The following is a 10,478-nucleotide window of genomic DNA, read 5'->3' on the forward strand; positions in this document are numbered from 1 at the left end:
TATCTAAGTTTCATTTTGTTTTAGAAATTGTGAAAAGTCTGGGGTAATTAATTAGAATGGTTGTAACTATGCACTTGAATTAAACATGTAATTTCAATGTATATAGTAAGTCGTATTTGCATCAATGAAGAAAGGTTGTGTGGGTTCAGCTGTGTAACTTGAGTTGTCAATTTTTTGTTTTTTGTTTTTTTTTTTTTCTGATATGGCATTGAGGTTCTGCTACGGTTCCTATTAATGGGATTGCTGGACTAAAAGTTAAGCAGAAGTGTGCTTGCTCCAATTTTAGTGTAGGTTTTCCACATTTTATGAATAATATGGTGAAACAGGCATTGCAAGCATCCTTAGTATTATAAGAGCACCCTGGAACTGAAAAAAATGCATATCCAGTTGTTGCAAATGAAAGATTAATTGGACACTACAGTACATTCAATCCCACTGCAGCAATCGTTTTGGTGGGAAAATGCATTTTCAATCTCAGTTAAATAGTCACCAAAGTTCTTGCATGGTGGATGATATTTAATTACTGAAACCAAATTAGAAACTAATACCAAGAAGGTGGGAATGCGGCAAGCAACTGTTGAAATTAGTGAGCTAGCTAACCCACTTTAACAAGATAATAGAAGAAACCATGGCATAACATTATTTAATAATATCAATCCTCCACCAATATAGCAACCTCATTAGATATGGTGAATAATTAAAACCAACTAACTGCAGCATTGGTGAGGACTGGACCTTGCAGACTGTCATGGCAGGTTTTGGCAGAAACTTCCACCATTCTTACATGTGGGTGGCCTTAGCTCCCTTACCACCCCAACACCAACCTCCAACATGCTATATGGTGATTGCATGGTGGCAATGGGCAATACAAACTAACAACAGTGGCAGTTGCATCTACTCTTACCAAAAAAAATTGGTTGCCTTGTGTTTGCTCCTTATTTTATTGTTACGTGGCACCATAGCTACACATCTTCTTGGCTTGGGTTTGAAGTATATGATTTGAGGTTCAAGTATTTTTTGGCAAGAAATATGCATGTTTATCTGGATGAACTAGTTTGTATTTGGAGAGCACTTGAAGCGAGTCTTCAGTGATCTTGGCATAGTTTTTCCTTATCTTTTTCAAAATTTCTCCCCATTTTTCTTCTAAAAATGAAGATTTTTTATTTTTTATTTTTATAGGCAAAGAGGCTGGACAAAGTATTTAATGCATCCCAAAAATCTCTCACAAGTCAGTCCCTACTCCCTTCTTGGAAAGGCTTTCAAACTCTCTTTGGTGAGTTACTCTAGACGTTGCTAAAAGAGATCAGAAAGTAAGGAGTTGAAAGGTGTAATGCCATAAAATTAAAAGACATGTCAACTTCTTAGTGGAAGTAGAAGGCTTACTATGGACTAGGGGTGGGCACGGTGTGGTTCGGCTCACTTCACCCCGAGAACCATGCACCGCGCCATAAATATTTTCTCGGTGTGGTTCGGTGTTGTAAGCCGAACAAATTAGAAAAAAACCAAACCAAACCAGACCATTGTAAAAACGGTTTGGTTCGGTGCATGCACGGTTTTAAAATAAATATAACATGCTTATTTTGTTAGTTGGGTAGTAGGGGTTTCATTTGGAGTTTTGGCAAATTGGGGTTATAACTTATAAGTTATATCTAATATAAGATTATAATCTGTAACTATATATATTATATAATCTATTTGTTTGGTTTTTTTAATTTATTTTATTTGGGGTTTCGTTTGAGGTTTGGGGAGATTGAGATTTCGTTTGGGGTTTGGGCAAATTTGGGTTATAAGTTATAACTATATATAAGATTATATATAAGTATATAACTACTATAGAGTAATGAGTATAGTATATATATAATTATATACTACTATAGTATATACTAGTATACTACTATAATTATATATTACTTATATAGTTATATATAACTATTGTAGTATATATATAACTATATACTAAGTTACTAACTATGTAGTTATATATAACTAACTATACTAAGTTACTAACTATATAGTTATATACTAAGTTTATATATAACTCTATATGCATAAAACATTATTATATAGACTATAAACTATAGAGTATATAGAAATAGAATACACTAATTTTATTATATAAGATATAACTAACATTATATACTAAAACATTATTATATATATAATATTAAACTCATAGGGTTATATAAAATATATTTTAGGGTTTAAAATAAAAATGTATAAAATGTGTATAAAAATGTATAAAATGTAAACAAAAATGTATAAAATGTGCATAAAAATATATAATTATATTTTTTAAAAATTACTCGGTTTGGTTCGGGTTAAATGAGCATAAAATCGAAACCGGAACCATCCATATACGGTTTGGTTCGGTTTTCTCTTACGGTGTTGACTTTTCAGTCAACTCGGTTTTTTTTCGGTTTTTTTACGGTGGGTTTGATTCGGTTTTTCGGTGCGTCGGTTATTATGCCCACCCCTACTATGGACCATTTGGTTCTTTGGATTTTCTCAAGAGGTCTTCACATTTTTGCTTCCCACTCATTAAATGGAAACCAACTGGAGGTCATTTGAGGTTTAGTTGGGCTTGCTAGAGCTTTTTATGGTTTTGGAGTAGGTTTGTTCATGGGCTTTGGAGGACTGTGGACAAGTTTTGTGCTTACGGACCCCTCCAGGTAAGCCGAATTTAGGTAAATTATATGGACTTTGTAGGAGTTTTCTAGACTTGGGTTTATACATGGGCTTATTTGATGGGTATTTTGCATGGGCTTGATTGTTGCTCCTTCATCGGCCCATATTCTGTATTGCATTTCAGTGTGAACCATTGATTGTCCAAGTGGATGTAGGCCAGCTCAAGCTACATAAATAATGTGGGCATAGTGATCCATTGACAATATTACCCGGATCCATTAACCCATTACACAAACTATATGGATATATTCAGCCCATTAGAAAGTAACCTAAGACTATAGCCCAAGACAACAAATAATAGTAACCCAATGGTCCCAACAAAGCACTTATGCCTCAAGCCGAGAAGGGACATATTCATATATAGTAATGTTTTTTCAGTATTTCATAAGACCATAAAGTAGGTTTCCGTTTTAATTTTTGCACAAGGCCTCGAAATCTTAAAACCAGCCATATCCTTGACTACACACTTTTCTAAAGATTTTTTGTGGTCCCTATTATCATCCATGGTACTTATAGCCATATACCAAGCATAAACTTGATTTTAAAAGCAACCGATGTGTGTTTCTTGGCTATAGCTCATTATTCATGTGGAAGAGTGTATATATGTATCTGGACATGTCCTCTTTAATTAACTTACATATAATATTAAATTGTTACTACTTTATATGGATATTTGAATATATAAATTTATTAATTTTATGTTATCTAGTTAAAAATAAAAAATAATTTTTAAAAAAATAAATATGTTCAGACGACGGAATTGTTCGTTGCTTAAACATACTTTGGGTAACGAAATTAATTGTTCCTCTCCCAAAGCATGTTTAGGCGACGGAATAGACATACTTTGGGAAATGAACCACCATTTTGTCACCTAAAATATGTTTAGGCGACAGAATTGTTCGTCTAAAGTTAGCTCAGGAGACGATTCCCCAGTTATCTTTGGGCGACAGAATTGACAAGTTTGTCGCCCAAAGTCTTGGACGTCATGGATTGGACGACCAAACTCTCGACGAACACATTTCGTCGCCCAAAACTTTGGCGACGAAAATCAACTTTGGGAGAGGAACGAGGTTCGTCGCCCAAACTCTTTTTTCTTGTAGTGTATATATATATATATCTTTCTCTTTCTATACTTTGCTCTTTATATAATGATTTTTATTTATTTTAGAGTTTATTATGGATCTAATGGGTTTTATTAAGGTGGAATTCAGTATAGAATAGAAGGTGTAGGGTCTAGTATTAAGAATTTAGTGTTTTTTATTAGGGAAATTTAACAGGATTTAAACATAGCCATGATTTATTAAATGGTTGTGGTAGGTGGAATGGTAGCGTTTGACTATTTGACTCATAGTCTTAATTAAACAAGAGTACTCATTGAGCAATTAAGGGTGTTCAACTAAACCAGTTAGCACAGATAGGGAAAGAAAAATGGAAAACACTATACCACAAGCTCGGTTAGTTATCAGAGTTAGTTTAGAATTAAGTATTTAATTAGTTAATTACAAGCTGAACTGGAGGGCTAACCACTATAATACTTGCATTGTAAATACTGATGGTTGTACGTAAATTGATTATTAAAGTGTATCATTTTACAAACACTCTGATTTCCATAAAATGCACTAACGCATGATCAATTTTGTAAAAATTAACGGCAATGGCTAAGCCTTTTTTCAAATTCCTTAGAATTAAAAAATGAAGTGGAAAGATCCTAAAGTAAAAATCAAGCAATTATTCAAGGACTATTGTTACAATCTGCTCTTCTTTTTTTTCTTTTACATTCAGATCTCCTTTGTTCTCACATTTTCTTTTTGGACTAACTTTTTTTTTTTTTGGTGCTATGCCTACTATACCCACTCATTTTCATTTTAGTAAATTAATTTCATTCATACCTAACAACTTGCTCGCCTTACCCTGCACAACTTTTTAACATTAATGGACTACTATATCCCAATATATATGAATTGACCGTTAAGGATAAATGATGTTAAAAAATAAATAAAAAATCAAGTTACTCGATCTCTAACTATAGTCTACTAGCCGCCAACAATCTATACCCATCCCTTCATCGATCACTCTCACTCTGGCTCTCAATCCCAATTTTAAACCCTAACAATCTTTTGGTTCTAATTAATAAAAAATAATAATTTTTTTACGAATAGAGGGTGAAATCGTTCCTAGGGAGCCTCCAAATGAGGCATGAGTTTCTATTTTTTATTTTTACATTTTTTGAAATTTTCATGCATTTGGGCAGCTGGTATATTGGTTCGTCTTTCATTCGATGAACTGGCCAGCACTGAACACGATACCAATTTTTGGTATAAGTCAACTGGATAAGTCAATTGGATAGTGAAAACTATTGCGAGGTATAGCTACAAAATAGAAGTCATATGTTCGATTATCGTTCACTAATCGAATACCGTAGTTATGTTTGGTTACCCCCTTCGAATAATTTAATTTCATATGCTTTGAATCCTTTAAGTGGGGGATTTCTTAATCAAAGTAGCTAATGCGGCCCCTGGCCACCGAATACTATCATCGTATTTGGTGAACCAGTGCTGTACAATCCCTAGATCCCATGAACCCACAAAAAACACAATTTTTTATGTCAAAATTCATACAAAACATCAACTTAATAAAAAATAACAATAAGTACTAAAACATATAAAAATGGTGAAATATTTAGCAAAAATGTGTGAATGATGATAGAAATTTTGAGAATACATTTTGGGCTGCATGCCTTCAATGCATGAATCATACTTTTTCTTCAATATGGATGTTGAGTTTGGGGAAAAGAGACATTTTGGGTTTGGGGATGATGACATATATTGGGTATTGTGAGCAGATTTCATATTGGAGTAACCAAACACGAGGATATATATAAGGGAGACTTAGAATCTAGTCCATTTTATGAGTCTTTCTTAGACTAAGACCGGTAGTGATTTAGAGTTTTTAATTAAGTCCTTTTATTTTTCTTCTTTGAGGGCTTTATGTTAGGTTTTAACTCCAAGATTTTGAGCTCCACCAAAATCTTGGAGTTAAAATCTAACACGCAGCCTCTACAAAGCCAACTCTATACCTTAAGATGAGAAATACCCTTCAAATAGAGGGAAATATCTTTTAAATCGGAAAAGGACTTTATTATGAATTAAAAGAACTTTATTATAAATTAAAAGAACTTTATAATTATGAATTAAAATAATTTTCTTATAAATTATTATGAATTAAAAGGATTTTCTTATAAATTTTAAAATATCTCCAGTCTCTATCTAAAAATTGTTTTTCTAAAGAACCCAAGTCTAATTATCTCTATATATAATTGGGATCGAGGTTGTAGCGATATAGTGAATAAATGCCAAAATGTTTATAGCATAAGGTGTGTAATAAGCATGTACATAAGGAGAGTAGATTGTAGGGTATAAATAAAATTTTCATTTCATTCTCTACCAAATCCTCCAAAACTTGGAACCCCTCAAGCTTTCAAGTCTGGTCAAAGGTACTACTAGTAGTTATACCTGCCCTTAGTTCAAAATCTTGGAATACAAAAAGTAATATGCCTAGAAATTAAGGCGCGATGGGCTTCAAGTTAAAATATATGAATCAATTGTTCCAACAAGTAAAGAAAAATATGAAGATTGCAAGATTCTAAGAATACAATAAAGTATATATCTAGCAGTGAAATAATTTTCTATCCATAAACTCTTGATTAATTAATTGAAACTCAACTGTGTTCTTCAAAATTGAGCTGCATGAACCCGACCCAACAATCAAGTAACCTATGTACACAAAAAAATGGATATGATCATCATGAAGATGGATAAAAAGACAACAAATGAGCAGGAATACAAGAAGAATTCTTCCAAACCCTAGAGTGCAATTTGAGAATCTCCCTAGCCTTCTCCTTGGTCTTAAACCTACAATCCACTTGAAGCACCAAACACAACTTGGCCACAACCCCAACTTGCAACATTTCCTGAAGAACACCACAAGTCCCAGCTGAGAACCTACAAATGGAGGACAATATCCTCACAGCCCTGTCACTTCCCACGTGTGAAACCCTAAGTATCTTCTTCGACACAATGGCCAGCCCCGCCCCGTGCTTCAACAGCTCGGCACGCCCTTCCGCGCATGTACAAAGCTGGTCCAAAACGATGAGCATCAGCTCACACGCCCCTTTTTCGGGCGTGTCGAGAAGAGCCTCTACGAGAACCGAAACGGCGCCGCCTTCGACGGCCTTGATTCGGTTTCTCCCCCACGGACAAAGCTCCACGAGCAACTTCAGTACAGCCTTGGACGCTTGCTGTGAAACCCTATCTCGCAGAACTTTCACCAGCTCACTAAATAACTCAACTTTCACACTCATCAGCTGCACCGGATCCGCCACTTGAAAAACAGACTTCAAAACAATCGTTGCATGAGCTCGAGACTGTTGATTCCCACCTTTCAATATCCGAACCAGAGACTCCACGATTTCACCGTCGTTGAAAACCATGACATCTTTCATATAAAACAGAACTTCGACGGCCACTTCCACTACCGTTCGATCGGTGTTGCTTAACATTGAAACCAAGTACTGTACCGCCCCTGCAGCCTCTAGAGAGTTCTTGTTCCTTTCAGTTTGGATCATCGCGACGGATCTGAGGCTTCGGAGGCATTGGAGGTTGGTGTGGGGGAGCTTCTTGGCTTGCTCGATGAGTTTGACGATCTGGGTTTTGTCGAGCGGCGATTTCGGGGTTGGGATCCGTTCGATCCCATTGGAAGCGTTGAGAGTGCACCAAGCTTGGATTATGCGGCGGAGAGTGTGGTTGGGAGTGAGATCGTCAGAGTCGAACAGTGGCTGTTTGGTAACAGGGCAAATATTGTTGCACAATGAGAATAGCCATCGCTCGATGCTTTCCCGGTCGTATGTTATTCCGGTTGAGACCGTCACGGGGTCTCTCATGATTTGCAGTGAAATTGGGCAGAGAAAATGGGAAGGAACGTCGATTTGGTCCATAATAAATGTACCAAAAGAATTATAATCAAAAGTGTAAATGCTTTGATATCCAAATAAATGGGATTAATCCAAGAGAATGGAGTGGAGGTTATGAATGAAAGAAGAAAAGCTCAAATTTGGACACACTTGAAAACCAAATCTGACCCTCTAAAAATGTCAAAACAGTAGAAGTTTTGGCTATCTGAGTTTTGAAGTAGTATATCGTTGAGAAAAGATCCATGACGCTTATATATCAAGGGATGCAAGTTGTCATAACACCGAACCAATAAAGTCAACACACGGAAATTGAAATATTATATGTGAATATAATATATGATTATTTTTTTTGGCCAAATAACATATGAATTAAATAGGACCTTCCTTTTCCAATGTTTTGGAAGAAGAGAAGAGCTCAGATGACGACTTTGATAAGCTAATAATAAATGAAACTGTAGTGATCCTTGCGTATAGTAATGTCATCTTTTCTTTCTTTTTTTAAAACTGCCGTCCTTAGTGCCTTAGACAGTTAAAAAACACCAAAATTACATGCAAATGGATCTAGGTCTAGTCATACGACTCATACCTAGCATATTTTTTAGCAGTAACATAGAAACAAAAGGAAAAGAAGATTTAAAAAGATGTAAGCCTAAACACACATGTGCTTATTTTACCATAATTAAACCTAATTATTTCAATATATCAGCTTATCTTCGTAATGGGCCTAATATTTTTTTGGTAATATTAATGGGCCCATTTACGTCATGACATATTAATGATTAATCGATATATACATGTGTTTATTTTAATTGCAAATTAAAATAGTAAAAACTATAGAAAATTAGGATTAAATACCAAATATCAATAGTTTTTCAGTAAAGTAGCAAGACACTAATTTTTTTTAGTTTAGATACTAACTTAGAGTAAGACATTTTGGATTAGGTCACAAATCAGTTTGTTATACAGTTGTGACTGTCGAACAGTTACAGTTGTAATTGTCGAATAGTCACAGTTGTGATTGTTTAAAATTTATAAAAAATTAAAATTTTTAAGGATTTCATACTTTTGATTTAGATTTGGGAGATGAAGTCCTATAACCCAAAGACTAAACATTAAAGTTTAAGCCTTGCAAATATTGAAAAAACAATAAATCAATAAAAAAGTTATGACTGTTAAACAGTCACAGTTCTATATAACCATGTTTTTTAAAGTTGGTACTTAAACTGAAATTTAGTACCTAAAGTGAAATTACATAAATATTTTGGTAGTTAAAATGAAAAAATATTACAATTTGGTACTTAAAGTCAATGGACCTTAGAAACTATCCTGAGAATTTATATTAATATTAATTTATAAATTACTATGCTACTATGCTTATTTTTCAGTCTAATATTAGTACTAATTTAAATAATAAAGTTATATATTTCGTATATATTGATTGAGCAAGAAAATTACTTGCAATCCAGTCCAAGTATTTTTATTGTTTTGATAAATCATAAATGAAATAAATGGACTTTTTATTTATTTTTAAATTTTTTATTTGAATGAAATAAATGGACTTGTGTTGGGGGAAGCGTCGGTGTTGCAAAGCGTGCCTATCTTCTTGGGCCATTGACTTTCTCTCTCTAGATCTATCTGTATACTTTATCTCTCTAGATCGTGGGGCTGTATTCTCTGGGACCGACAGCTTCTCATCAGCTCATGGGGCAAGTGGATGTATTAGACTCTCACGCATTTCTTAACTGCTGCTATAAATCTACATAAAAAAAAAATAAAATAAAAAAAAAATAAAAAAAAAATAAAAAAAATCTTACAATAAAATTTGTATTTTGACTGTTCTCTTTGCTTAAATGGAAAGTGCATTAATTGGGTCAATGAAAGCTGATAATTGGTGATTTTGGACGGTTGGACGAATTGATTAATATTAAGACGTGTAAGGTACAAATTCCACAAGCACTTAAAGCTCATTTTTTGTGAAAATGAGGAAACTTAAGCTGTATATTTTTTGAAATGATTTCTTAAAAGATCTCCGCTGCTTAAGTTAGTATTTTAAAAAGGAAACAGTATAATTTTTCTTTGTTTTTGTGTCACAGAATGTAGTTTGATTTTAATAGATGTTATTGATCAAAAATTACAATAATGAGTATTCTAACACTTGGACGCAAATCCATCCGAATACTTCAAAATTAATCGGGTTGATCTTTTTATAGATAGTTGGATTGCTATGTGCTTGGTCCCTCCCATAATCCCATTTGGCCTTATTTATTATGGATTTTAATTTTTACATACATATATATATATATAGGATATAAGGGAGTGTCCCCAACTCAGATTTTAATAAATCTTAAAATTTATAGAATCCATCAAAATCTAAATAAATTGACATAAATTCTCATGAAATTTGTTATAGGTAAAAAATGCATACAAATCTCTTAAAATCTTTCGCTTAATGAAATCTATGACTTTTTTAGGACACCTGAATTTCATTGGAATCCGTTAAAATCTGAGTTCGATTCTTTGGAATCTATTAAAATTTGAGTTTGAGACTTCTAGATTTCATTGGACTTTTAAAATCCAATGAAATCCAAGTTAGGAACATCCCCCTAAGATAAGATATAATTGGAGGATTCCATCGAGGTCCCCACTATGTTCTTCAATTTCATCCTTCTAAATACGCCTCGTAAAGTGTGGAGCTCCGCACTTTATATGTTGTTAATAATAACAATTATTTATATATTTTTTATAAAAAATAATGTTCGTCTATTTATTTGATTATAGTTTGATGACTAAATGATTTTCAATTTGGCTGTTTTTTTTTGTAATA

General features: G+C 33.6%; 1 pseudogene; it reads right to left on the bottom strand.

The window, feature by feature from the left end:
• Positions 1 to 6,370: 6,370 nt before the first annotated feature.
• Positions 6,371 to 7,843, bottom strand: LOC147299174 (E3 ubiquitin-protein ligase PUB23 pseudogene; annotated as a pseudogene).
• Positions 7,844 to 10,478: the final 2,635 nt, after the last annotated feature.

Source organism: Dryas octopetala, chromosome 1, assembly GCF_963921425.1.
Source record: "Dryas octopetala chromosome 1, drDryOcto1.1, whole genome shotgun sequence".
Lineage (NCBI taxonomy): Eukaryota > Viridiplantae > Streptophyta > Magnoliopsida > Rosales > Rosaceae > Dryas > Dryas octopetala.